This window comes from Pongo abelii, chromosome 9 (genome assembly GCF_028885655.2).
Source record: "Pongo abelii isolate AG06213 chromosome 9, NHGRI_mPonAbe1-v2.0_pri, whole genome shotgun sequence".
Lineage (NCBI taxonomy): Eukaryota > Metazoa > Chordata > Mammalia > Primates > Hominidae > Pongo > Pongo abelii.
Window position 1 is genome coordinate 22,410,074 of NC_071994.2, and position 27,818 is coordinate 22,437,891.

The 27,818-nt window shown below is 50.2% G+C and overlaps 1 protein-coding gene and 1 long non-coding RNA gene across 8 annotated transcripts in view; one reads left to right on the forward strand and one right to left on the reverse strand.

Moving 5' to 3' along the window:
* The window catches only part of TSPAN18 (tetraspanin 18), a 203,970-nt gene extending 193,775 nt beyond the window's left edge, over nt 1-10,195 (reverse strand). For all 7 annotated transcript variants that reach the window (XM_054524452.2, XM_009246429.4, XM_009246425.4 and 4 more), the window contains exon 1: nt 9,909-10,195. The gene's annotated coding sequence lies outside the window, so the exon portion shown is untranslated. The remainder of the gene's footprint in view (nt 1-9,908) is intronic.
* Nucleotides 8,673-27,818, forward strand: part of LOC129048625 (uncharacterized) — a 34,723-nt gene continuing 15,577 nt past the window's right edge. The window contains exon 1 of the long non-coding RNA XR_008511125.1: nt 8,673-8,758. This is a non-coding gene — a long non-coding RNA (uncharacterized LOC129048625). The remainder of the gene's footprint in view (nt 8,759-27,818) is intronic.

Sequence of the window (27,818 nt, forward strand, 5' to 3'; positions counted from 1 at the left end):
ATGCCCCCACATAAGACGGGCTTAGGGGCAGAGACCTTGGTACATAGCAAGGAGGGATGGAATCCCAAAGAAGCTATAGCTAAGAGTATACCCATTCAATCATTCATTTCATTCACTCAGCATGTGAGCATCTGTTCAACCCCAGGCACTAAGCTCCATGCTGCAGGCTCCATGGAAAACCAAACAGAAACATCTCCGCCCTCACTCTATGGAGGAAAACAGATGACAAATGAAATATTTAAAGTAATCCTAACATTCATTGAATACTTTTCATGTACCACATTCCATCCCAAGAGATACATTTATGCATTTTAATCAAACCCTATGAGTTAAAATGGAGTCAGAGAGAATTTAAGTGATTTGTCAAAGATCAAACAAAGGTCATTGTGTGAGGCTGAACTGGCATCTGAACCCAGGCGCTGTGTTCAGAATGTGTCCTAACCCTCCACAGCAGGTTGCCTCCCCTGCTTCCTTGCACCCAGATGAGGCTGCATATCAGAGTCCTCCAGCCTCCACAGCTAAACCCCCAGACCCTCCCGGGCCCAGAGGGAAGGGCTCTGGAGCTGAGAGTCATCTACTGAGCCTCCCAGGGACCCTCTCTATTCAGATGCCCAGACACTCTCCTGGGGAGAGAAGCCCAAATTGCAAAAGTCACGATGACTTCCGGTGCTAAAATGGAACCCAGGAAAAATATCAAGCAAGAAACATTCATCTCAACTGATATTCTCAATTTGCGAGGAGACGGACCTGGCAGGCAACTCCAGAAAGGCAAGTTGAAAGAATGCAAATGGTGCCCTTCATTCAGTCAACTCAAACAATTATTTCTAGAAAACATTCTAGCTCCAACTGGTTGTAATTTCTATATGCTGATGTTTCCTGGGAGACATCCCATCTAGGGAGCAAAGATGGATAACACAACTGGCAAACACTTAGCTGTGGACAGAGTGTGTTTTGACACAGACATTCACCTCCTTTGATGCTCAGGACTAGGCTATGAGGTAGGTATATACAAACCTACTGTAATAGTAAGAGGAATGAAATGTATAGAGAGTAATTTACCAATCACTTACTAGTTGTATAGGTGTATGAACCTGGGCAAATTACTTAACCTTTTTGCGCTGACTTCCTTGACTGTAAATAGAACAATAATGCTACCATCTCTATGGGTTGATCTGTGTACCCCAAAAAGATATGTCGACAGCTTAACCCCTGGCTGTCAGGAACTTTGCAGATGTAAGCAGGTTAAGAGGAGGTCATGGCCGGGCGCAGTGGCTCATGCCTGTAATCCCAGCACTTTGGGAGGCCGAGGCGGGCGGATCATGAGGTCAGGAGATCGAGACCATCCTGACTAACACGGTGAAACCCGTCTCTACTAAAAAATACAAAAAAATTAGCCGGGTGTGGTGGCGGGCGCCTGTAGTCCCAACTACTCGGGAGGCTGAGGCAGGAGAATGGCGTGAACCCAGGAGGCGGAGCTTGCAGTGAGCAGAGATGATGCCACTGCACTCCAGCCTGGGCGACAGAGTGAGACTCCGTCTAAAAAAAAAAAAAAAAAGAGGAGGTCATTAGGGTGGGCCCTAATCCAACATGACTGGTGTCCCTATAAGAAGAGGAGAGGCAGACACACAGGAAGAATGTCATGCGATGATGGAGGAAGGCATCTACCAGCCAAAGAACACAGAGGGTTGCCAGTAACCACCAGAAGCTAGGAAGAGGCAAAGAGGACCTTTCCCTAGAGCCCTCAGACAGAGCATGTTCCTGCCAACACCTTGTCTGCAGGCTTTTAGCTTCCAGAACTGTGAGAATAAGTTTCTGTTGTTTTAAGCCATCTAGTTTATGGTGCTGTCATGGCTGCCACAGGAAACCAATAAGCCGCCTCAAAGGGCTATGGAGCTGCCTCAGAGCTGCTGCCCCTGCACCACAGAAGCCGAGGTCTGGATGCAGGAGTGAGTGAGGTGTCTGAGGGCCCCAAGGTGCCACAGTCACAGCCATCCCTGGCCTCTGTGCCTGAGTCAGCATAAATCCAGCTGCAGGGGAAGGCTACCCTCTTCAATGACCCCAGGAACAAGTGTCCACTATGCTCAGGAGAAGAATGCGCATCTCAGAACCCTGTCTTCAGAGACCATCCTCTTCCTAACCGCAGGCCCCTCCACTCCCCGTGTCCAGCCTGCCCAGCTCTTCTCTACAGAGACCATGGAGGGCGGTGTTTCTGTTTTGACTGGAGAAATGCCTCATTCCCCAAGGGCTAAGACACCAACCAATGAGCAAGTTCCCTGGGCCTGCCCTGCTGGGGGAGCCCTAAATGTCAGGCAGCAGGTGGCCCAGTGCACTTGGCCCACTAGAGCATGCTGCAATCTGTCCCCCGAGAAGGAGAGGCAGCAACACAGGGCGGGGTGGGGGAGCCTCTCTCAGCAACACCCCCAGCCCTGCACCCACTGTGGGAGTTAGACATGAAAAGGTGGGCCTAAATCTAAGACCCAGGGCTCCAAATTCTTCTTCTGTTTCAAATGGAAGCCATATTAGTTCAAAACAAGAGTCCAGCCCAAGGCTGCTGGGAAGGGAAGTGGGTACCTCTCCTTCCAAGGACCAGGAGTCCAAGCACGTGTGCCCACTTCTAGCATCTCCCCAGGCACTGTTCCCTTGCCAAGGGCAGCTCTTCGTCTTACTCAAGGGAGAGGGAAGAGGTGCAAACACGACACCTACTATGTGCCAGGCACTTGACTCACTTTTTAGCTTTCCTATATTCTTGCCATTTTGCAGAGGAGAAAACTGAAACAGGCTGAGAGAGATGAACAAGTGTTATGTAGAGCAGTCAGGATTTGAACCTAGGTCTGGACATCTTACTGTCCACAGAAAAGCAGACCTGGAAGCCTCCTAGGGCCCCATCTTAGTCCGTGTGTGTTGCTATAAAGGAATATGCAAGGCTGGGTAATTTATAAAGGAAAAGGGTTTGTTTGGCTCATGGTTCTGCAGGTGGTACACGATGCATGGTGCCAGCATGTGCTTCTGGAGAGGGCCTCAGGCTGCTTCCACTCAGGGCAGAAGGTGAAGGGGAGCTGGCATGTGCAGAGATCACGCAGTGAGAGGCAAAGCAAGAGAGAGGGGAGGGAGGAGCCAGGCTGTTTAACAATCAGCTCTCCTGGGAACTGACAGCATGAGAATTTACTTGAAGAAGGGCACCAGGCCACTCATGAGGGATCCGCCCCCATGACCCAAACACCCGCCCCCCAAACCTCCAACAGTGGGGATCAAATTTCAACATGAGATTTGGAGGGTCAAACAAACCAAACCATAGCAGGACCCTCCGCTTCCCTGCCCACTCTCACAAGGACACAATGGGCCAGCATGGAGGTACGTAGGTGGATGGGAGCAGCAGGTAGCAGCACCAGGTGTGCCTTGGAGGGGTACCCCAAAGCTTGGCTGCACGGCAATTCCCAAAGCGGCCCAAATGTGGGGCCCAAATTCTTATGGCTCTCCCTATGAATACCTAAGACTCTGGCTTGTCTCACCTCACGGCCAGACCCTTCTCCCTTAGTTTCCAGATAGTTCCTGCAACCTCCCCTCCTCACCATCCATAAAATGAATACAGATACTCTACCCTATTGAGGAATGACGGGAGGAGACAGCAGCAGAAGTGGGTTCTGAAAGATCCTGGGAGACATGCTGGAAAAAGTTCTCAGAGCAGTAAATTTCAGTAAGCCAAAGGAAGTCACGGGAGAACTGGGCTGAAGATCCAGGGCCTGGCTTATAGTGCCCTTGCCATGCGTGAACTCACGTCCCTCTGGTATGTTATAGGCACAATATGATCTGCCCAGAAATAATTTCAATAGACACAGTCTGTAATCTATAAAGAGCAATGTACATCGGGGATTATTAGGGAAAGGAAGCTTCTATGTGTTAACAACCAACAACATACCAGGTCTGTACTAGAAGCTTTAAATGCATCATCTCAATTGATCCTTAAAGCACTCTACTAGGGTAAATGTAAATGCAGAGACTTAGTGCTCATCAAATATCCATGTACTTCCTTACATTCTCAGCCTCCCTTGGGGGCTGGTTTGGGGCCAGATGACAGTTCTGACCAAGGTGCTGGAGGTGAATTGATGTGTGTCACCTCCTGGCCAAAGCAGTTGAGTATTAGCGTGGCTTTCCCTTCTCCCTCTTCCCCATCTGCAGTAACTTTGGATGCCACATGCTTTAGAAGGGGCAGTTACAAAGATGGTGGAGTCATTATCTTTGGAGCCTGGGTCTCTGAGTGACCATGTGGAACAGAGACCCATGTTAGACAAGTAATGTGATCAGAAGTTAATCATTTTGTTAAGCCACTGAGATTTTAGAGTCATCTGTGGTTGCTGTTATTCTGATTTTCACAGATAAGGAAGCCAAGGCCACACAGCCAGTAAATTGCAGAATCGGGATTCAAATTTCAGATCTGTGACTCCAATACACATCCTCTTTCCATTACAACCTTTTGTTATTTAATAAGATCATTCCCCCCTCTGACCCCTCCATAAGCAGCCATGTCCCAAAAAATTCTTACTCCTCACTGTCCCCAAGATACCTGAGTAATCCATGCAGGACAAAAACTGAACCTCATAAGGTGCTCTGAGCCTGGAAGATGATCAAAGGCAGGGATGAGGGGGCTTGATTCAGTCTAAGAGATATCATTCCTGGGGCTTTTCGGCTCACAGGAGGTTTTGATACATAAGGAAATATAATATAGTGGTTTAGCACACAGGATAAGAGAATCAGATCAACCGAGGATCAAATCCCAATCCCACCACTTACTCTGAATTCTTCATGAGCCTTCACTCTCTAATCTACAGAATGGGGGCAGTATGACCATCCTTGTAGGCGGAGACAGGATGAAGTATTGTCAAGCTCCTGGCGGACGGCAGCATTCCCCAAGTGTCTGTCCCCATGATAATCATCTCTGGGATATCTCAGAGCAGCAGCCTTGCAGGAACAAGATGAGGCAGAGGCCCAGCCTGGCCTGTCCCCTCCCAAGCCGCTGGAAGAGGCTGCCCCAGCCAGCATGGCCAATAAGGTCCAAAGCTTTAGACCACAGACCTGGCCCAGCCCACGTCCTTGGAGCAGACCATGGGCAGAACACAAAAAGGGATTCAGGGCCAGCCAGACATAAAGCAACACAACAGAAGAACTAGATTATTTATCTTAAAGTCAAAAGTGTCTTCTAGGAAGATGGCCTTTTATTTGGGTGACTCTGGGAGAGGCTGATCAGCTTAAACACATTATCTGCACATATGGTTTTCATACCATGGTGAAGGGTGGGAAACAAAGGGTGGAAGGGAAAGCACGGGCAAATGCTAGCTGATGAAATATCATCTCTCAACTGCCAGCAGCCAGGATATTGTCAGTGACGTCAAATTGGGCTTCTTGCCATGGGGACGGGGCTACCGTGAGCATAGTCACAAGATTCAGGAGTCCCTCAGTGAGGCAGAGAAAGGAAGAAAAGAACCAAAAAAGCAACTTATTCACCCTTGCCTTCTACCCCAAAGACAGATTTTCTTTCTTTCTTTCTTTCTCTCTCTCTCTCTCTCTCTCATACACACACACACACACACACACACACACACACAATCCAGGCCCCAGAAAACTAGAAAGGAGCAAAGTTAATCCCTCCCATTTTACAATAATAGTAATAATGATAATCATGACAATGATGATAGTGAACACTTATTGAGCACTTACTATATGCCAGGGATTACGCTAAATGTTTTACTAGTTTTATCTCAAAGACTACCCACAACAATCTGATGGGGTATTACTAGTTCCATTTTACAAATCAGGAAATGGAGGCACCAGGGGCTGAATGGTCTAAAGTCACACAACTGATATGAAGGATAAAGCCAAAAGGCAAATCCAGGCAGTTTAACCACCACACACTGCTGCCTCTAAAGACAGAGAAACCGAGGCTCAGAGAGGGGCTGTGACTCACACAAGGCCACATCGCTCCATCTGTAACAGTATCAGGGCTAGAACACAAGTCTCCTAATGCCTGGTTCAGCTACTTTTCTGCTCCATTCTGTTGCCTTTTGTACACACTTGCCCACGACCAGTGAACATGTTTTTGCTCATCTCCAAGTTGTTGAATTCACTAATTAAGCCAGCAGTCTTGGGTGCAGACCAGGGGCAAGAGCTGGATCTTAAGACAACAAGTACCCAGATGAAAGACCAGCCCTGCCAGCTGCAAACACAGGCTCATCATCTTACTCTCCCATTCTTTATAAAAAGTGTTTCAAATGCCAGGTGCGGTGGCTCACGCCTGTAATCTCAGCACTTTGGGAGGCCGAGGCAGGTGAATCACGAGGTCAGGAGTTTGAGACCAGCCTGACCAACATGGTGAAACCCGTCTCTACGAAAAATACAAAAAAAAATAGCCAGGCGTGGTGGCACACACCTGTAATCCCAGCTACTTGGGAGGCTGAGGCAGGAGAATCGCTTGAACTCGGGAGACAGAGGTTGCAGTAAGCCGAGATCGCACCACTGCACTCCAGCCTGGGCAACAGAGCAAGACTCTGTCTCAAAAAAAAAAAAAAAAGTGTTTCATGATCCACCCCCACTCCCTCAGATGGAGCACTAATGCAGGTCCAAGGTGCCAGCCCGGGTGGCAGGAGGAGCCCAAGCTGGTGCATTTGCTCAATGGCATCAGGTGGTCGAAACGCCTGATCAATGGGCGTCATCTGCTCAGCGGGACCAGAGTGCTGGTTTCCAAGGCCCCCTCCCTGTGCTGCACCCCAGCTGAGCATGAACAAATGTTCCTGATTTTCCCTGTCAATGGCTGATGAAATAGACCAGAAGAGCAGCCCTCTGGAAAGGGAGAGGTCCCTAAAGCCTGCAGCCCAGGAACTGAAAGGGCTCTTCCCAAGGAAGAGTGGGGAGCAAGCCTGCAGACTAACATGGGGCTCCCAGCAGGGACTGGTTACAGACATTCCCCTCTCTACCCAAAACTGCTGGGCACTTTGTCCTTCAGCTCTGATGACAGGAGCTGGTTTCTGAATCTGCTGCATTCACTCAACACAGGATTTTGCTGTGTACAGGCGGGCAGAGAGAGGCAAGCCAGCCCAGAGAGGCACCTTCCACTGAATGGAAGGTGGAAGGAATGGAGCAGGGCTGCCCAGCCCCCTAAAAGGTTAGACTCTCCTGCTCTAAGTTGCAAGATGGCTCAGAATCTCCTCAGCCAACATATGCATTTTACAGACTGAGGAAGCAGGCTCAAGAGGGGAAATAACTTGCCCAAGGCCACACGGATGACTCAGAAGAGCTAGATTTCAAATCTGCTATTTTCCCTCTTCCTGGCACCCCCTCCCACACATCCTTGAATTAATCCCGTGTCCCTACCCAGCACCCTGCCCTCCAACACACCCCTCAGACCATTAAAATCTCATTTTTTAAAGGGCAGAGGGTTCCTTCCTGGACTCAGCCCAAGGTGTCCTAAACCCAACCCCAAGGTATCCTAAACCCAACTAACTTCCGCTTCTAGAAAGTGTCCTGGAGCTTTCAATGATGTGCTACCATTTCAGCCTGGGGTTGGGTAAAAGCACCACATATACTGGCTGTTTGAATGGGTTTGGGGACAAGGGAGACAAGGAAACAGAGTGCCCAAGACTTGAAATGTTGCTAAATCAGAGATCTTGGAGATTGCCTGGGAGAAGACTGAGCCCACACAAGGTACTTTAAGCCCAAACACAAACTTTAGTAGCCCTTGGAGAACTTCAATTCCCTCTCCAATTCAGGAAAAGTGGGGTGGGGGTGGGAAGAAAAGGGGAGGGACCGAACACGGGAAACGCTGGCCTTCTAGGGGCCCCATGCTCCCAGGCAGGTTCCAAGGCAGGGCTGGTCCATGTCGGCTTCCCTCCACAGAAAAACAAGAGTCACTAAAAGCAAAACACAACAAAAAAAACTTCTTTTGTTTTCCAGCCCCCTGGAATGTCTTAAAGACCTATCCAGAGACAGCAGACTTCTCCACCCTTTCCTTTCTCTCCTCTCTCCTCCTCCTCTTCTATTCAAAATAAAAATCATGCTGATCTGTCTTTATGGCAACTTTGTCCTGGAGCATTTCAGTAGCATCCAACAAAAACATGTGGCAGACTACATTGAACAGAGGAACCTCATCTCTTTCAGGGACCCCCATTTCCCCCACCTTTGTAAGGGACATTAAGGGCATGGGAGCAGGAGGGGGGCTGCCCAAGGAGCACAGGTTACCAGCCAAGAGAAAGATGAAAACTTCTACCAACCACAATGAGGCCATGGCACAATCTATGATTTGCTCCTTTGCACTCACTTGGGGTGATGGGAGGAGGGAGGGAACTGGAGAGAAAGATGAGGCAATAGTCCCTCCAATGTCCCTTCAATGTTAGCCCTGCACATGACAAAGATGACACTCCTCACAGATGCCAGCAGCCGTCGACTTCCCAAGGCACAGACACACAGACTTAACATACAGGGACCCTGAGGCCAGATAACTGGGACCCAGGGCAGATTTCCACCAATAATTGTGAAATGACCAGAAGAATGTGGCCTAGAGACCACAGACCCAGGGGATGAGGGTGGGGGCCAGGGCTCGTTGACTGCTGAGAAATTTAACACTTCTGCCTGGACTGCTGAAGTCTTTAAGACCCCATCCCCCACCGCCCGCCCTGTGCCTCCCAGTTCACTTGTGCCCAGAGAGAGGATATCCCAAGACCCCCATCCTGCCTTCACCAGACAGGGATTCGGCCAGATCCAGGGAACAAAGGTGCAACTTTTACAAAAAGGGTGCATGCATTTTGGGGTTTGGGTTTCTGCAACTCCAAGAACCGTCAAAAAGTTAATTCCCCAACCCACTCTCTCTGCACCAATTCGCAGTTGTAGTTTCTTACGTCTTTTTCTGGGGGTAAATTTCTTACTCATCCATTTGCCCTGCCAGCCTTCCCGAGAAAAATCACATCCTGACTCCCAGCCTTTCCAGCCCACGGCGCAGTTATAACTGTGAACCCTTCGCCTCACTCTTGGTCCCGCTCCCCCGTCTGGCTAGTGTAGGGCGGGCTCCTCGGGGCGGGACCCCGCGTAAGTTGGGTGTCTGTGGTCCCTGCGTCCTGGATGTCGGCGCTGTTGCCTCGCAGGAGCAAGAACGCGCTTCCTGCTGGCGAGGGCCGGGGCAGTGCGCCCCCTGGCGGGAGCCCACTCACCTCACTCCAGCAGGACCCGGAGCCGGCGCGATCTCACCCAAGCCGAGCACCCTCCCAACTGGCTCCCACTGCCCCCTAAATCTGGACGTGCCCGAGCCTCCCACCCACCCAGCACCCCATGGAGTCTCCACTCCCCCATATCGCACACACCTAAGGAATAAGGGAGGTCCTGGAGGAACGCGTGGCGCCTCCGCCCCGCCCCGCCCCGCTGCCAGGGACCCCAAAGACAGCCCGCCCTCCATGCCGCTGCCGGGCCCCACAGCCCTGCAGGCCCCGATCGCCGCTCCCAGTCCCTGGTCCCTCCCTGTCTTACCGGGTGGCGTGGCGAGCAGCCCCTTTCTGGGCGCAGCCCTGGCCGAAACCCCGAACCTTGCAACCACACCTGCCACCCGCGCCGTTCTCCAGAAGCCCCCACTCCCCCACCCGGAGCATTGGGAGCCCACCGGCTCTGCACCTGTCCTGGGCGCAGCCCCCGGCCCTCAGCGGACTCCAGGCAGGCACGGGGCGGAGACCGTCCCTAGCCCCCCAGTCCCCGCGCGCTAGTTTGAGTGGAACTTGGTTGCTGGGCTTCCGTCCTGGGATCCCTACTCCACCCCACTTCCCCGCCGCGTCCAGCAGCACCCCCGGGGCGGCGCGCGGAGGGGGGGGCCCGGGTCCCCAGGTCCCTGGGGGCGCGGCGGTGGCGTGCGGAGGGCACGGAGGTGCGGAGCCCCATACCTTCCAGCGGCGGCGGCCGGACCCCGCGCCAACTCCCGCCGGCGGCCGAGGGGAAACTTTCGTGGTCGAAGGGGCGCGCTCGCAACTTGCCCGGCGCCGGCTGCCTTCCCGGCGGTGGCGGCGCGTCCGGGGACCCGCAGCGCGAGGCGGCGGCGCTCGCTCGGGGCTCGGGGCTGGGACCGGGGCTGGGACCGGGGCTGGGGCTGGGGCTCGGGCGGCCTCGCGCGGCTCCGCGGTGGATCGCTCGGCGCTACGTCCGCCCCGCAGCCTGGAGCCCCGCGACGCCGGCGGCAGCTGCACGCCCGCCAGCCCGCCGGCCCCACCTCCACCGCCGTCCGTCCCTCCCCTCCCCCGCGCTCCCTCCCCTCCCCAAACCTCCGCCCCTCCCGGCTCCAGCCGCCGTTGCTGCGGAGAAGCGCGTCTCCTCTGCGGGCTGCCCCTCGCCTCCCGCCAGCCTCCGCCTCCGCCTCCAGCCCCGCGTCCAGGCCTTGTCTGGGGGTCCCTGGGCCCACCCTCTGCCCATCTCCCTTTCCTCCGCCTCCGACCACCTCCCGCTCTGCTCGCGGGCCCTCGCTGCGTCTGAATTCGGAAGATAGTGGCGGGAGTGGGGAGAGGGGCATGCTGGACCCGAAGTGTTTATTCCAGGGGAACTTTCAGCTGACCCCGGGGCCCAAACGCAGGGCTTGGGGCGAGATCCTCGGTCCCGATCGGGCTCCTGGGCTTCCCGCTGCCGGGGGAAGTACCTGTTGAAATCCTGGGGAACTCACCCTCCTCTGACTTGCAGATAAGAAAGGGGACTTCCCGCATGGAGGGGCCTGACCCCAGGTCAGATGCAAATGACTTGATTGCAAGGGGCCAGATCTGTGTCTCCGGCCTCAGGGCTGAGGTTCTTGGGAGCTGGGGAGCTTATCTTTTCTTCTCTGTACTTCTGCCACAGCAGCACTGGCTCCCAACCCCTGACATGACTTGCCTGAGACTTTTAACCTCTGAGCCTCCTCTAAACAACTACCCGACCCTGCCCCAGACAAAACGGACAAGCAAGCAGATCAAAGCTGACAGCCCAAGTGAAAGTACTGATGACAGGTCGCCCACTCCTCTTCCCTTGGCAACTCTGTTTTGAGTCCCAGCTTGGAGCTTCCACACCCCATCCCCGTGGGCCCTAGGCATTCAAGCACACATCAGCTCTGCAGGAGGCCCCTTGGCCAGCTGATTCTTACTAAGGAGTGACTGATAGGAAGGAGTTGACCCTACCCCTGTCTTGTATATGAATGTTGGTAGTCGGGCCACTGGACAGAGTTTGGGGGGAGGGGGGTCTTCTTGTTTTTGTTTTGTTTTTGAGACAAGGTCTCGCTCTGCTGACCAGGCTGGACAAGCCTGGTCAACAAGCACAGCTCACTGTAGCCCGACCTCCTGCACGGCTTACTGTAGGCTCGACCTTCTGGGCTCAAGCAATCCAATCCTTCCACCTCAGCCTCCCCAGTAGCTAGGACAAGAGGCATGCGCCAATCATGCCTGTCTAATGTTTTCTGTTGTTGTTTTTGGGGTGTGTGTGTGTGTGCGTGTGTGTTTGTAGATCTGGACTCTTACCATGTTGCCCAAGCTGGTCTCCAATTACTGGCCTCAAGTGATCCTCCCACCTCAGTCCCCCAAAGTTCCGAGATGACAGACGTAGCCACTGCACCCAGCCACCAGCCAGAGTTTTGAGAGGCAGGAAGTGGCTGCCTTTCCTTGCCCACATTCCAGGAAATGGATTCGTCCCTGTAAGGACTTCAGGGATGTCTGGTCCTTTCAAGAACTTCACCGCGTCGCCGGGACTCTTAGAGTAGGCACGTGGCTGGAAGAAAAATCCCTGGATCCGCGGTTTCAAAGGGACCCAGAGTGAGCAAAGCTTCACCCAAGGGGAGGAAGTCCCTAATGGTGGAACTTCTGTAAGAGGAGGACAAGGAGAAGGGCTCCACATTCACCCTTCAGCTGCCAAAACAGAATGGAGGGTGGAGGCTGAGCACCCCGCAGGCCCTGCACTTGTGGAATGCTGCTGGGAGAGGCCCCGTGTGAGCCTCCTTCGACAACAGGCGCCATATACATTTAAAGGGGAAAAACGGGAAGCCCACAGCGAGGGTGCTGGAGCTTGGGAAGTGGAGACCAGAGACAGCCAGAGGGAGGGATAGAGTCTCTAAGGGTCTGGGGCTTGGCAGAAGGGGGCAGGCGCAGGGGAAGAGAGTGCAGACCCGCTGCACAACTCAGACAACCAGCTCGGTGCCTGACTCCAGTTCAAAGTCAGTTTCCTGGACCTCAGCCTCTCTCCAGCCTCCATGGAGGATGTGGCCCTATCTGTGCATTAGCTAAGGACATCTGCTGCTCTTATTTTTTCATTTTTTTTTACTTTACTTAAGTGAGCTTGTTTTTAAAAAGATATGTTAAATTATTACCATAAATGGAAAGCCAGCATCACATTACTATAAATATAAGGTAACCATTAAAATAAATACAATGAAAATAAGTGTTATTAAATTCTAACAATGTATCTTTAACCACAATAATAATAATACAGTCTAACAAGATACTGCTGCCTGAGGAGGTGCTGAAGCTCAGGCCCTACTTTCTCTTTGAAAGGGTGGTTACCAAAGGCTAGAAAGGTGTTAAAGACACATTAGCAACAAACTCTTCATCAAGAGTGTTGATGAAAAGAGAACTGGGAAGGGACCCCCTCCACTCCCACTCCTTACCAGGTCAGTTAGGGTATTGGAGGCCCTTGGATTACCTCCAATGACCTTAATTTCCTTGAACATCTCGGATCTCCTCTCAATTGGGAAACATAATTCTATGTATTGGTGCAAAAGTAATTGTGGGCTGGGTGCAGTGGCTCACGCCTGTAATCCCAACACTTTGGGAGGCCGAGGTGGGTGGATCACGAGGTCAGGAGATTGAAACCCTCCTGGCCAACATGGTGAAACCCCGTCTCTACTAAAAATACAAAAATTAGCCGGGCATGGCAGCACGTGCCTATAATCCTAGCTATTCGGGAGGCTGCGGCAGGAGAATTGCTTGAACCCGAGAGGCAGAGGTTGCAGTGAGCCAACATTGCGCCACTGCACTCCAGCCTGGCGACAGAGCTAGACTCTGTCTCAAAAAAAAAAAAAAAAGTTGTGGTTCTCACCATTGAATGTAATGGCGAGAACCACAATTACTTTTGTACCAACCTTATATTAGGCCAAAAAAGTACTTTATTTTTTTTAAAGTTAGGCGCCCGAAGAATTTAGTCCTGGACAAGATAAGGCCAACTCGGGTTACAGGAAGACCGTACCTCCCTCTCACACGGTAATCTGGAGGAAATCCCTCCCTTCTCTGGCCTCAGTCCTTCCATCTGTAACATGGAGGCTTGGGCAAATCGCCCATAGAATCCCTTTGGCTGTTTGATGAAAGCAAGTAAGACACCAAGATTGTGGCTTATCAGGAAACTTAGAGGGTGAAGCCTCCACCAAAGAGAGGGGCTAGAGAGGGGAGAAGCTGGGAAGGAATGAAAGAGCAGGTGGTGGGGCTGTGGATGGATGGGCAGTCCTCAGGAGGGAGAAGGAGCAGGGAAGGCCAGAGCCAACCCACTGGAGTCTAGGTTGGCAGAAACCCAGAAGTGGCCTGGCCCGAAAGTTCTAAAAAGATTTGGGAAGGAAACTTGTGGAGAATTCACTGTAATCCAACCACTTCATTCCACCAATAGGGAAACTGAGGAAGAAACATAGACTAGATTCTCGTCATGGTTAATAGCTGGGCGTTGAACCCAGACCTCCTGACTCCAAGGCCAGGGTGATTTCAATACCTCTGGAATTAGGGCATCTAGTGGAAGTGGTCCTTCTGAAAATACTCACCTTTCCCCTAGGAAGCTCTTAGGCTTCGCTTTCTCCAGCATCTGGAGAAAAAAGTTGAATTGGCCTAAAAGCCCCAAATTTACCGAAGTGTGTCTAGTGCTGCACCACCCAGGTTCTACGCCCCAATCACTGTACACAGGACACCTGGGGTGAGCACTTGCAGACCTAATGCCCAGCAAAGATCCCTGAACCAGGAGTCCACGGGCCCACGTTCCAGTCTTGGCCATCTGGGCGATCCCTTCCCCTCTCTGGGTCTCAGTGTTACCATCTGTGAAATGAGGCATCTGGACAAGATCAGCAGGTTTCAAGTTGGGTTGGTAGGTGCTGCTCCTGGGTATCTTAAGAATGAGAATATCTTAAGAATGAGAATGGTGAGAGAGGAATAACAATCCCCCTCCCAGCTTTAGCCAGAAACAGGTTCCCTTTTCATATGTTTTGCATGATGGTGTCTCACATGAGATTTCAAGGAGAAAGTGTCCTTCGCTTAAAAGGCATTTGAAATCACTAGAAGGGATGACCTCTGGCTCCTGACATTTATAACGTGATGGCTGATTAGGCTGCGCGATTCTCAAGGTCTGGGGCCCTGCTTTGTTCATCTCTGGGTCTCCAAGACCCAGTGCAGAGTTGGTACTTGGGGGAATTTTTTTTTTTTTTTTTTTGAGATGAAGTCTCGCTCTGTCGCCCAGGCTGGAATGCAGTGGCGCAATCTCAGCTCACTGCAAGCTCCACCTCCCAAGTTCACACAATTCTCCTGCCTCAGCCTCTCAAGTAGCTGGGACTACAGGCACCCGCCACCACACCTGGCTAATTTTTTGTATTTTTTAGTAGAGACGGGGTTTCACCGTGTTAGCCAGGATGGTCCCGATCTCCTGACCTCGTGATCTGTCTGCCTCAGCCTCCCAAAGTGCTGGGATTACAGGCATGAGCCACCGTGCCTGGCCACTCAGGGGAATTTTCTATGCCACCTCATAACTGTGCCACCTTGAGCCAGCCACCTAAACTCTCCCATGCATTTCTAAATGGGAATCGTAACTGCAACTCTAGTGTGGGGTGGCTGTGAGGGTCTCATGGAAACTCCTTGGTATAGCTCCTGGCACGTGATAAATACACAATACAGGTGAGCCCAATGCTTGAATGGCTGTTTGGATAACACTAGACTTGGCAGATTCTTTCCCCAGAGGCATGCTGACCTTACAACCTAGCTTTGCCAAGGCAGTGTGCATTTTAAATGTTTAATCATTGCCTCCCTGATTTTTTTCTGAATTGTCTCCTTTTATATGTAATTTGCAATCATTTCCAAAACGTGACAGTTCATTAAATGACAGTTCATTAAACTGAGTGATTAAATTTGTTTATCTTTGCTACAACTTTCATGGAAATAAATTCACAAATCTTAGGAACACCCTATGGAGGTTAGAAGGATGTGGTCTTGACACTTGTTCACATCTTGCCTAACTAATTTAATGGGAACAGCTAGTTCATGTGCCAATATGTGAACTGACCCTGAAGACCTTTCACCAAAAAAATATGGAAAGTCTCTTGTTCTTAAGTTAATGAGCATTGGACAACAACCAGCTTTTCTTTGACTTTCTCTGTTTTTCACAGTGATGCCTGCTGATCTCTGTCTAGCATTCTGACAAAGGGATTGGTGAGAGCCTCTTCAAGAAGACAGGGAATAAGGACTCCCAGAAAGGAGGAAGAGAACACTTTACCATTTCTCAAAAGTGATTTTACCCAACCAACTTTGCAGATGAGGAGGCTAGCAGATCAGAGTGGGTAAATGGCTTGGCCAACTTTATCCAGGAATTTATTGCAGAACCAGGGCTGAGCCACATTTGTCCAGATATCCACTTCTCTCCTTCTAATTTTTCTTCTTCCCAGGTTTTTCTCTGTCTCTGCTACTATCTGCCTGATTCTTTGCTTTTTATTCCAAATATGTAAACCTCCAATAAACCTAGAGACAGGCTTATGCTTGATCTATCCCCAGTTACAGAGGAGCCAGGGACAATTATAAAGTGGATATAAGTCCCCAGGTGCAGTTTTTAGAAATGCTTCCCCAGCATAAACAGCTTAACTCCATAAAGCGCCCCAAGAATGTTTGCTTAGTGGCTCCGATTTTTAAGAGGCTGACCTTTGCTGCAAGACCTTGGGTCTATTCAGACCATTGCAACATAGCAGATTGCAGCCGCTCACATCTGAGTGTGGTGAACCAGCCACCTTGGAGAGGCCTTATCCAGAGTTTAATTCACAGTGCTTGGCACCTGGTAGGGGTTCAATAAACAGCTGGTGAATTAAAGACTGAATCAAATAATCAATAAATATTAGCTTTAGCAAAACAGAATTAGGAGGTTAAATCCCCTAAAGGGAAAAAAATCAAGTAGCATATCAAGTCCACCAAAAAAAAAAAATCTTATGTTTTATCTGTGCCACTGAGCACCACACCAGGCCACATTCTGGGGCATAAGCCCTCAAATCTGAGGTTTCATTTAGACATTCAATATTTTAGAGTACTGTCCATGTGCCTACAACTATCCTAGGTAAACACTGGGCATATAATGGTGAATACCACAGATGTGGTCCCTGGTTTGCAGAGCTCACAGATCATGGAGAAGACTCTCTGCATTGGGATTTACTAGAAGGAGGCCAGTAATTACCAAAGGAATCTCAGCTTTCACTCTTGGACTCAGAAGCCAAAGGGCAAGGAAGCCAGTGCTTGTCATCCAGGGTTCCAGAGCACCTGGGCTTGGGTTTGGGTCACAGAAGTGGCCCCAGTCATTCCTCATGTTGCAAGCAGATAAAGACTCCTGTGGATGGCCTGTGGGAATAGTGGGTGACTTCTCATCCTTCCTAAGAGGCCAAGCCAAGGAGACAAACAGCACTTTATTAGAGATAAAAGCCCACTGAACAATCCATACCCCATTTTTATAGGCTGGAACCACTGACCACCCCCCCACCGCTGCGGCCAAAACAAACTAATAACAACACAAGGGAACAGCTGAGCTCTAAGAGGGCCTTGAGTACACCCAAGACCAGGAAGCAGTGAGGGGAGGGACCACCACACTGGATGTCAGTGATCAAGTATCCAGTGCCAGCTTTGCTGGTGATGTGCTGGTGGCCTGGACAAGTCTCTGCCCTTTCTGAGTTGTCCAGGTTAGGTGAGATGACCTGTGAGTTCCTTCCAGTGCTGACCCTCTGATATGGTTTGGCTATGTCCCCACCCAAAATCTCATCTTGAATTATAATCCAAATTGTAATTCCCACATATTTCGGGGCAGGATGTCATGGGAGGTGATTAGATCATGGGGGCAGTTCTCCCATGCTGTTCTCATGGTAGTGAGTGGGTTCTCATGAGATCTGATGGTTTTATATGGGGCTTTTCTCCCCTTCGCTATGTACTTCTCTCTCCTGCCACCACGTGAAGAAGGATGTGTTTGCTTCCCCTTCCATCATGATTGTAAGTTTCCTGAGGCTTCCTCAGCCATGCTGAACTGCGAGTAGATTAAATCTCTTTTCTTTGTAAATTACCCAGTCTCGGGTATGTCTTTATTAGCAGTGTGAGGATGGACTAATACACCCTCCATGTCTGTTTCAATATTTCTCTTGTCCCTGTCTTTGACGCTCTGCCTGTCTCCCCACCCCTCCATAGGCTCCCGCTTATGCCTGGATTGTGCTGTTGTAATTAGTAGCAGTGCCTTCTCATTCTCAAAGTGTCTTTGGTTTGGATGACAAATTATACAGCCACCCTACCCATCTCCCACCCATCTTCCTTCTTTCCCTCTCTCTTTTTCTCTGTTTTCTTGGGGGTTCCTGGAGACCTGACCAGCCCAGTAGTGGTCTTTGAGGATACAGAGATGCAAGACCACCTACCCTAGGCTGTGTATCCTCTGCAGAGCTCCCACTTTCTCCTTGTCCTTAAGCAGCTCGCCCTACCACAGGCCTAAGAAACAAGGACCTAAAGCACCTCCCTCCAAGGTGAGGAAAAAGTCAGTTTTCCAGGGAACCACAGAACACTCAGCCACCCCAAAGACTGGGAAGGAACCTCAGCTTTCACTTTGGACTCAGAAGTCAAAGGACAAACAAGCCAGTGCTGGTGGGCCAAGGGCCCAGGGAGCACCTGGGTTTAGGTTTGGATGGCTAAAGAAGACACAGCTCAGGCAGACTCTTGCCTCACCACACCTGGCCATCCTGTGGCTTGCCAGAGACCTCCATCCAGGCCTTTTTTCTGTGTCATCCACAGGGGAGTTCACTTCTACTGGGCATTCCACACAGAGCACCTCCACCCCACACATACCTCTAAGAAGCAGAGTGAAATACTGATCGAGAGGACAGGCTTGGATTTGTCCCTGTTGCTTCTCAGAGTAAAAGCTGAAGTCTTGACAATGACCTACAAGGCTCAACATAATCTGTCTTCCCCTACCTCCCCAACCCCCTGCCTCAGGTCCCCTCCTTTCCTTCTCCCGTCTGCTTATTCTGCTCCAGCCAGATGAGCCCCTGGCCATTCCTCTAACACCAACACGCCAGACACATTCCCACCCCAGGGCCTTTGCACCTGCTATTCCCTCTGCCTGGAATGTTCTTCCCCCAGATAGGTACGTGACTCACAGCCTACCTCTTTTAGAGCTTCCCGTAAATGTCACCTTTACAGCCAGGATTACCCTGGCCGCCCCATTTAAAATTGCAATCCTAATACTACTTATTCAGTCCTATTTTTCATAGCACTTAGGATCTTCTAAGATTCTGCAGCATATACTTCTTTATTGTTTTGTTTACTGCTGCACCTAGAATGAAGCCTGGTACAGTGGACACTGAATACACAGGGAATGAATCCCTTGGACTAGGACTCTGTGAGCAGAGGTCATGCTTTAATAGTTTTTGTTTCCATACAACAGGCCATGGCTGGGAACTCCCATGTGCCAGGCATAGTGCTAGGCACTGGGGACCAATCAGATCAATCAGTAGCACAGCTATTAACACAAGAGTTCACATTTATTCAGCACTCTAAACTGCCAGGCACCATTCTAGGTGCCTTGTAGGTATTGACTCATTTAATCCCTGCAACTACCCTAAATTGTAAATATTATTATCAGCCCTACTTGCAGATGGAAAAATTGAGGCATAGAGCAATTAAATAACTTTCCCAAAGTCTGTGTTGGTAAGTGACAGAACTGGGACTTAGATGCAGGGGTTCTAGCCCCAGAGCCCATACTGCCCTCAGGGAGCTCACAGACTTGTAGAGGAGACAGACATGTAAGAAGCCATGCTGTGCCACATAACTTGGGGACAATAACAAAGGCAAGGCCCAAGCATGCTGAGGAAGCAAAGTGGAGACATTAATATTAAATACAACTAGGGAGGCTGAGAAAGGCTTGTCATGAGAAATGATGTTTCACTGGGGTCTTGAAGGATGTATAGGAGTTCACCAGCTGAAGAAATGGGGAGGGTATGAAGCAGTATGAGGGTTTCTGGGAATTATGAGGTGTCCATATGGTTAAATCATGGAATGCACATGAGGGAGGGGTAAGCTGCAAAGCCAGATAAGTAGATAGGGAAGCTTACAAAATGCCAAGCTGAAAAGTTTGGCCTTTATAAGGAGTTCTGGAGAGTGGGGTTCCAAGCAGGGTCGTGAATTCATTTGTTCATTCAAAGAACAAACATTTTTAAAATGTTTACTGTGGGCTAGGGAGAGTCCTGTGTTCTGGGACCTGTGTTTGGAGATCACTCTTAGCAGATAAGAAAGGTGCCTGGGTTAAATCCTGACTCCCAGCAGACTTTCTGTGGTTGTCTGTCAATGAAACGAATGAATGAATAAATTTTTTTAAATGGTTCTTATTGGTTTACCCAGCAATCTAGACATGAAACTTTGAAACATTGAATGGAAGCTCTGACCCCCATTCCTCTACAGACCCCCACTGCATTTTTATCTGAGCTTCCTGGCAGCCAAGGCAAAAAAAGGAGATAATGGGGTCTATAGCTCTCATTTGTCTTCAGGAAAAAAAATATTAAGTTCTTTGAGAGAGAAATTCTACTTCCTGGCATTACCTTTTGGGAGGAATTTATCTCTTGGCGGCAAAGCAGTAGTTCTTATTCTTTCACTAAGCAGGAGCTGCAGGTTGCCTGGGAATCCCAGCCTGCCTAGATGGCAACACGACCTTGAAATGGAAAACATTGCCAGCTTCCTTTCCCAACAATAGGCCGTCACCTGCCCAGATGTAAATACAGCTCATAGTTCAGAGGCAAGTTGCTAAGCATATGCAAGAGCATATGGAGGGCCCTGGGAGGGCAGCCACCACTGATAAACACTTCCAGCAGCCAACCTGCCACTGCTGCTGCAGCCACTACTCCTCAGGGTCCCCATCGAATAGCCAGGGCCACTGCATCTGGGCCTCGGCTTGGGACAGGACACCGCATCTGGCTACTCTCCTGGGGAGACAAGGGGCCGAGTTCTGGTGACTTTCTAGGGCAGACTGGGATTTTCTCTGGGTCTTTTACATGGCAGAGGGCCCAAGGCTTGCCTGGAGTAGGGCTGGGAGCCGGTCTCTGTAGCTCAGCCCTTGCCGTCTGCCAATCTGATCATCTTTCAGCCTCAATCTCCTCCCTCTTCTTCTCCTGATTGTCTGTTTCTGACTTGTTTTCTTCCTCTCACGTTTGCTCACACTCACTCTGGCCTCTCTCTGGCTGACAACCTCTCTGTGTCCCCACTTGTTGATTCTGTTTCTCTGCCCCGTTTTTCTCCGACCTCCCCTTGCTCTTTGTTGCTGTTTCTCCCTCCACCTCTGCCCCATTTCTACTTCATCCTCCCCCATGGACTCTTCCCTTTCCCTCTGTCTCTCTGCTCATCTTTGTGTGTCTCTCAGTCTCTGTGTTGCTGTTTTTCCTTCTGTCTTCTGCCAGTTCTCTTTTTCTCTGTAGGTATTGCGTGCTCTCTCTCTCTCCCTCCCCATCTCTGTGGTTTCTCCATCAAACAGCCTCTCTCTCTCTCTTTCTCTCTCCCTCTCCCTCCCCTGCCCTCCCTGCTCAGCTCCTGGGCCTCTGCTGTCTTTTATCACTACCAGCCCCTTTCTCTATACCTCTCACTTGTTTTTCTTTCCTGATTCTCAGAGAAGTGGGCTGGAGCCCAGGGCCCCTGTGCTGTGGGAAACACAAGGACACTTCGTGAGCTCTGAGCTCTTAGTCTATGCCTTACAGATCCCCCTTTCTTGCAGCTGGTGCTCTCCTGGCCTCTGGGACACTCACTCCCCACCTCTCCCATCCCCCACCCGATACATATACACATGGAGTGGCCCCAAAGCCCAGCCTGGCCTGCTGGCCTCTCTGTGGGCCTGGCTTCATTCCACTCGTTGCTCCTCCCACCTCCAATCCCTGGTTTCCATGGTTACCCTGGCTCTCAGAGGCCATAGTGGATGTCTGGTGCCAGTGGCTTAGACTAACTGGGATCAGGAGCCTCCCTCCTCCTCTCTACCCTGGAGAACCCACCATAAGGCTCTAAGGGTCCACCTGGTTCTCAAAAGGATATTGCCAGTATTTGTTTTCTAGAAAGGTTAGAATCGTGGCTAGCTCATCCCTGCTGAGGCCATGACCAAAAGGACATTGTTAGCCAACTGTGGCTCAGACCAAGATCCAAGCTGCTGAATCCTTACTAACATTCATTCATTCAAGCAATCAAGCAAACATTGGGGATAGAGGGCTAAATAAAGACAAGTCTCTGCCTTCAAGAAGCCCCCACAGATGATAGGAGCAGAGGGTGCTGGAAATATTGACCTTCTTGTGTCTGAGGCATCAAAAATGTCCCCCAGAGGACAGGGTAACAGTTGGGCCTTAGAGGGTAAACAGGGAGAGGAGAAAGAGCTGGCTGGTATTTGAAACAAATGACACAATTCATGCAAAGTCACTAGGGTTGGGGACAGGGTGATGGGAAATGTGAGCTCCAAGAGGGTTGTAGCCCTGATGCCTAATTCCATGTCTGGCAGAGTAGATGCTAAACAAATACTGAGGGAGGGAGGGAATGAATGGATGAATGCTCTACAAGAGATGCTCAGTGGAGGCTGGGAGCACAGGGGAACATGGATGGGCAGAGAGCGAAGAGCTGGGAAGATGCACCTGGGCAGGTTTCATTAAAGACTCATCCACCCAAGCTGAAGAGTTAGAACTTCATGACTTAGCCAACTAGAGATTTGTTTGTTCCTTCCTTTGTTTTTCTTTCAGAGAAATAACACTCTGGCAGCTGTTTTGAAGATGAACATAAGTTCGAACTTGTAAATTTTACAAGTTCAGGACTAAACTCTTCATCTTCCCCACCTCCCCCCAGAACCTGCAAGAAGCAGGAAGAACCATGGCCTCATCTTTCCAGTTGATTGCAACTCCATCCTTCCAGTGCTCTGGCCAAAAGCCCTGGCGTCATCCCTGACTCATCTCTTTCTCTCACCCCCTACATTTGATCTGTCAGGAAATCCTGTTAGCTGCACTTGCAAAATGCGCCTGGAATCCAGCCATTTCTCGCCACCTCCTCTGCCACCATCTTCCTCCAAAACACCCTCATCTCTCCCCTGGGCTATTGCAATGGCCCCTCACTTTCAGCTCTCATGCTCTCGCTGCCTCCTCCTGCCTCCCCCACTGCAGGTGTATCTCTTCTTATACACTACTCAGAGTGAGCCTGTTAAAATGTTGGTCACATCACTTCATTCTTCAGCTTGAAACTCTGCGATGGCAGTATCTCATGCTGAGTCAAAGTCAAAGTCTATGCAAGGTGCAAGGGCCCTGCATGATCCACCTGCTAGCTGCCCCTATCTCCTCTCTGATTTTCTCTCCTACTACACTGGGTCCCCAGGCACATGGAACAGTGAGTCCATTAAACTTCTTTTTTATTTTTTAAATAAATTACCCAGTCTCAGGTATATCTTTATCAGCAGCATGAAAACAGACTAATACAAGCAAGCCCCTATGGTTTGGCCTACTGTTGAATGTTGAGGCAGGTTCTTGGAGGGACCCTGAGTGCTCTCCTGGCCTCTGGGACACTCACTCCCAGGTTGAGAATCTTATTCTGTCAAGCAGAAGTTGGAAAGCTAAGCAGTCATCTTTCCCAGACTCCTTTGCAGCTAGAATCTGGGCTATGAATGAGGTTCTATAGGTAAACATGCCCCCATGAGGTGGGGAAGGAGGAAGAGAAGTGGTAGCCACCGAGCTGCAGCTAGAGTGGCCCTAGCGTCTGCTCACCAGCTTCGCAGGTATGTGGCAATTCCAGTGGCAGCAGCAGCTTCCACACATCTGAGTCATATCAGCAGGCATGACCTTCCAAACCAAAGTCCAGGGGCTGCCCCTGACTGCCCTTCTCCAGCCCTCCCACAATTTTGCAACCATCTAATTTTTGGTTTTAATTCATTTGCTGCTTAAAATTCATACAGTGCTTTCCATTTCCAACATTGAATCCTTACAGCCTGTCCTGCTGCATCCTCTGGGCTCCCTGACCCCTCTCCCTGGCCACATCCTGTCCCGTCTCCCCCTCCACAGTCTGAATAATTCCTTCTGGCTGGAGGTGTGGGTGGAGATCATTCTTTATCTATCTACCCACACGCAATCCCCAGATCTATCATCCAGGTACCTGAGTACTTCCTGCCCTTTTGAAACTTCAAGTCTGGAGTCCCTCCCTTTCTGTTCTCAGCTATCTCTGTGCCCCTCTGGGGAGGAAGTCGCATCGTCTGCGTGGGTTTGTTCTGAAGGTCCTGGAAGGATTCTCCCCAGCATTCCCATTCTCTAGACTGACCTTTTCCAAAGAATGTTCTGTGCAAGGGGTGTGAACGGGATTCTTGGAAAACAGAACTCTACCAAGCAGGAAGCTGGTAGTGACTCAACGTTAAAGGGGCTTCTTTATAGCAGGACTTCTCAGAGCCTTTACAGTGGTAAGATAAATTGTGAAACCCCAAGAGGGATATCAGAGCACAGTGCTTGGCACAGCACTTCACACATAGTGGTCTCTCAATTAACCACAGTCTTTGGTGACCAACTCGTTATTTGGATTCTCAATTGGGTTTAGCTTGGGTGGGATGAAGTGACACTTTTCTGTGTGCTTGAGAGTGGACAAAGCACAAGCTTTCCCTCTGGAGAGGTCTGAGTGCAGATCACAGTTCCACTGCTTACTGTGGAAAACTGACCTCGCCACTCTGAACCTCAGTTTCTTCTTCAGGGACAGGATACCTACCACTCAGGAGGACTGGGCTGGTGAATGAAATGAAGTACACAGTGGTGCTGGATACACAGTAGCTAAGAGGGTGACCGTCGTCTGGAACCACAGCTCCTCTAATCACAGTCCATCCCTCCGAGTTCAGCCAGGCTGACACAGTGAGGAGAGCGTGGGTGGGCCTGGCAGGCTGTGCAGGGAATCCTGAGGGACCCTTCTCCTGAATTCCAGTCGTGCCGGCGGGGCTCTTGGGTTTCAATACACAACATCACGGAGCTGCTCTGCTACCCAGACAAATTCCTATAATGGAAGGACTCAGAGATTCCCAAAGCCAATTTTCCACTCATGCTGCTGCTTCAGGTGGAAGGAGGCAGGGCTCCAGCTGGGGACTGGAGGACAAAACGGAAACAGGCTGATGTCACAAAGTAATAGTACAAACTAAGACCTATGACTACTCACTATGGGCCAGATACTGCTCTAGGCATTTTGCATTTTCTCATGTAATCCTCACAGCAAGCCAAAGAGGTAGGCACTATTATCATTTCCTATGTGTAGGGGAGGAAGTTGAGGCTCACAGCCTCCCCTGGCGGCCTCATCTGTGGTCTGCTGCCCCTGACTCTGACCAAGCCCTGCCTCTCCCTGACTCCATGATTGCTCCCATTAAATGTCCACCCCTTGGCCTTGGTTCCATCCTCAGAGTCCTCCTTGCTTCCCATGGCAATGTGGGAGGCCAAGTGGTTTCAGATTCCAGGGATCTTGTCCCATCCAAAATTTCAGGGCCAAGGCAGCTTGAAACAGCCCAGAGAACTTGAACTTTGGAGTAGAAAGATGAGGTCTGAGTCTCAGAACCCCATTCACATGCTGTATAATGTGAGACAGGTCACTCCACTTCTCAGGGCCTTGGGGTACGACTAGGGACTGCGTTTGTCACTGGGGTGTCATACTGGTGTAGAGGCAGGTAACAAAAGGCCCAACTCAAAGTGGCCTAAAAAGCAACGAATTTTCATTTTCTCATATAAGTAAAAGTCCAGAACTAGGGTGGGTAATTCATAGTTCAGCAGAGACATCAAGGACCCAGGTACCCTTCATCTTTCCGTGTATCCATGTTTGCTTGCCTCATGGTGGCAAAACGGCTGCAGCAGCTCCAGGCAGAGCATACTCAAACAACAATGTTCATAGGCCTTCAAAGAGTGGGACACTTCCCTTTGTTTTTTTTCTTTGAGACTGGGTCTCACTTTGTCACTCAGGCTGGGGTGCAGTGGTGCCATCATAGCTCACTGCAGCCTCAGTCTCCTAGGCTCAAATGATTCTCCCACTTCCTAGCCTCTCAAGTAGCTGGGACTACAGGCATGCGCCTCCATGCTGGACTGATATTTTTTTAATTTTTAGTAGAAACGGGGTCTTCCTATGTTACTCAGGCTGGCCTCAAACTCCTGAGTTCAAGCAGTCCTCCCGCCTCGGCCTCCCAAAGCATGGGGATTACAGGCATGAGTCACCACACCCAACCTGCTTCTTTATAAGAGAGAGGAAAACCTCATTAGTACTGCCTTTGTATCTCATTGGCCAGATTTACACACACAGCCTAGCATCATGCTTGGTGTCTGAGCTTGCTAGATCTGCTCTGACCAAGTCCCACAGCCTGGCTGGCTTAAACAACAGACATTTCCATCCTCACAGATCTGGAGGCCAGAAGTCTGAGATCAAGGTGTGAGCAGGGTTTGTTTCTTCTGCTGCCTCTCTCCTTGGCTTGTAGACAGTTGTCTCCTCGCCATGCTTTCACACAGTCTTCTCTGTGTGCAGGTCCGTGTCCCAGTCTCTTCTTCTAAGAACATAAGTCATATTGGATTGGGATCCATCCTAGTGGCTTCATTTTAATGTATTATCTCTTTAAAGACCTTAACTCCAAATACAGTCAAATTCAGAGGTACTGGAGGTTAAGACTTCAGCATGAATTTGGGGAGGAGAGAATTCAGCCCCTCACACCTAGTAATAGCTCAATAAACATGAGCTATTAGTATTTGTATTGGCATTTGAATTCACTTTTATGTTTTTTAATTGTTGCATCCTCCGCCACTACAATGGAAATGGACTTATTTATTTATTTATGAGATGGAGCCTCACTCTGTCATCCAGGCTGGAGTGCAGTGGCACGACCTTGGCTCACTGCAATCTCCATCTCCTGGGTTCAAGTGATTCTCCTGCCTCAGCCTCCCAAGTAGCTGGGATTACAGGCTCGCACCAGTGTGCCCGGCTAATTTTTGTATTTTTAGTAGAGATGGGGTTTTGCCATGTTGGCCAGGCTGGTCTTGAGCTCCTAACCTCAGGTGATCTGCCTGCCTCAGCCTCCCAAAGTGCTGGGATTACAGGCGTGAGCCACCATGCCCGGCTGGAAATTGACATAACTGCTCTATCTAACCAAATTGTTTAAATTCAGTGGATGGCAGCCAGGACTGATGGGTGGAAGGTACCAGAGCAGTTCCTTCCCTTCAGGGTCAGGCTATATCTTTGCTCTGAGCGACAGTGGGGTAGCTTCTTTTCAGTGATTCCCAAGAACCCAGAATTCCTCTTCACCTCAATTTCTTAGAGGGAGAAGGCAAGGAGTGGAAGAAGACGGGCAGCCAGCCTGGACTGAAGGGTCAGAGGTGCCTTTCATGGCCTTACCTTCAATGACCAAAAGCTAGCATTCATCCAATCATTCATTCAGCAAGTATTTATTGAGTGCCTTGGGGTAGGCCAGCACTATTCTAAGTACTAGTGATTCGGTGGAACAAACAATGCCTCTGTCCTTGTGTTCATAATCTATTGAGGGGGACAGACAATGAAGAAACCAAAACTGATATCATATAACGTCAGCACTGTGATGAAAAGAGAAGCGGGGTAAGGGGATAGAAAATAGGAGCAGGGGCCATGTGCAGTGACTCATGCCTGTAATCCCAGAACTTTGGGAGGCCAAGGTGAGAGGACCACTTGAGCCCAGGAGTTCCAGACCAGCCTGGGCAACATAGCGAGACTTTGTCTCTACAAAAACTATTAAAAAAAAAAAAAAAAATTAGCCAGGCATGGTGGTGCATGCACGCCTATAGTCCCAGCTACCCAGGAGGCTGAGGTGGGAGGACCTGAGCCCAGGAGGTTGAGGCTGCAGTGAGCTGTGATTGTGCCACTGCACTCCAGCCTGGGTGACAGAGTGAGACCCTGTCTCAAGGAAAAATGAAGAAAAGAAAAGAAAAAAAGAAAAAGAAAACAGGAGGGGAAAAAACAAAGGGGGAAAATAAAGAAAATGGGAGGGGGAGTGGTATTTAAACGGGGGGACCCAGGGCCCTCTAAGAGATGACACTTGAGCAGAGGCTGCAGGAAGTGAGGAGGGAGCCCCAGCTGCAGGACTGGGCTCCAGGCTGTGGGAACTACACACAAGAGCCCCAGGAGGACAATTCACAGCCAGAAGCCAGAGTGGCTGGAAAGGAGTGAGCAAGGAGCAGAAGACTTTGGCTTTTACTTCTAGTGGGAAGGGAAACCACTGGACAGTTTTCAAAAGGAAATGTCAGGCCAGGCGAGGTGGCTCATGCCTGTAATCCCAGCACGTTCGGAGGCCAAAGCAGGTGGATCACCTGAGGTCAGGAGTTCGAGACCAGCCTGGCCAACATGGAGAAACCTCGTCTCTACTAAAAATACAAAAATTGGCTGGGCATGGTGGTGGGCGCCTATAATCCCAGGTACTTGGGAGGCTGAGGCAGGAGAATCGCTTGAACCCGGGAGGCAGAGGTTGCAGTGAGCTGAGATCACTTCACTTCACTCCAGTCTGGGTGAAAGAGCGAAACTCCATCTCAAAAAAAAAAAAAAAAAAAAAAAGGCCAGGTGCAGTGGCTATGCCTGTTATCC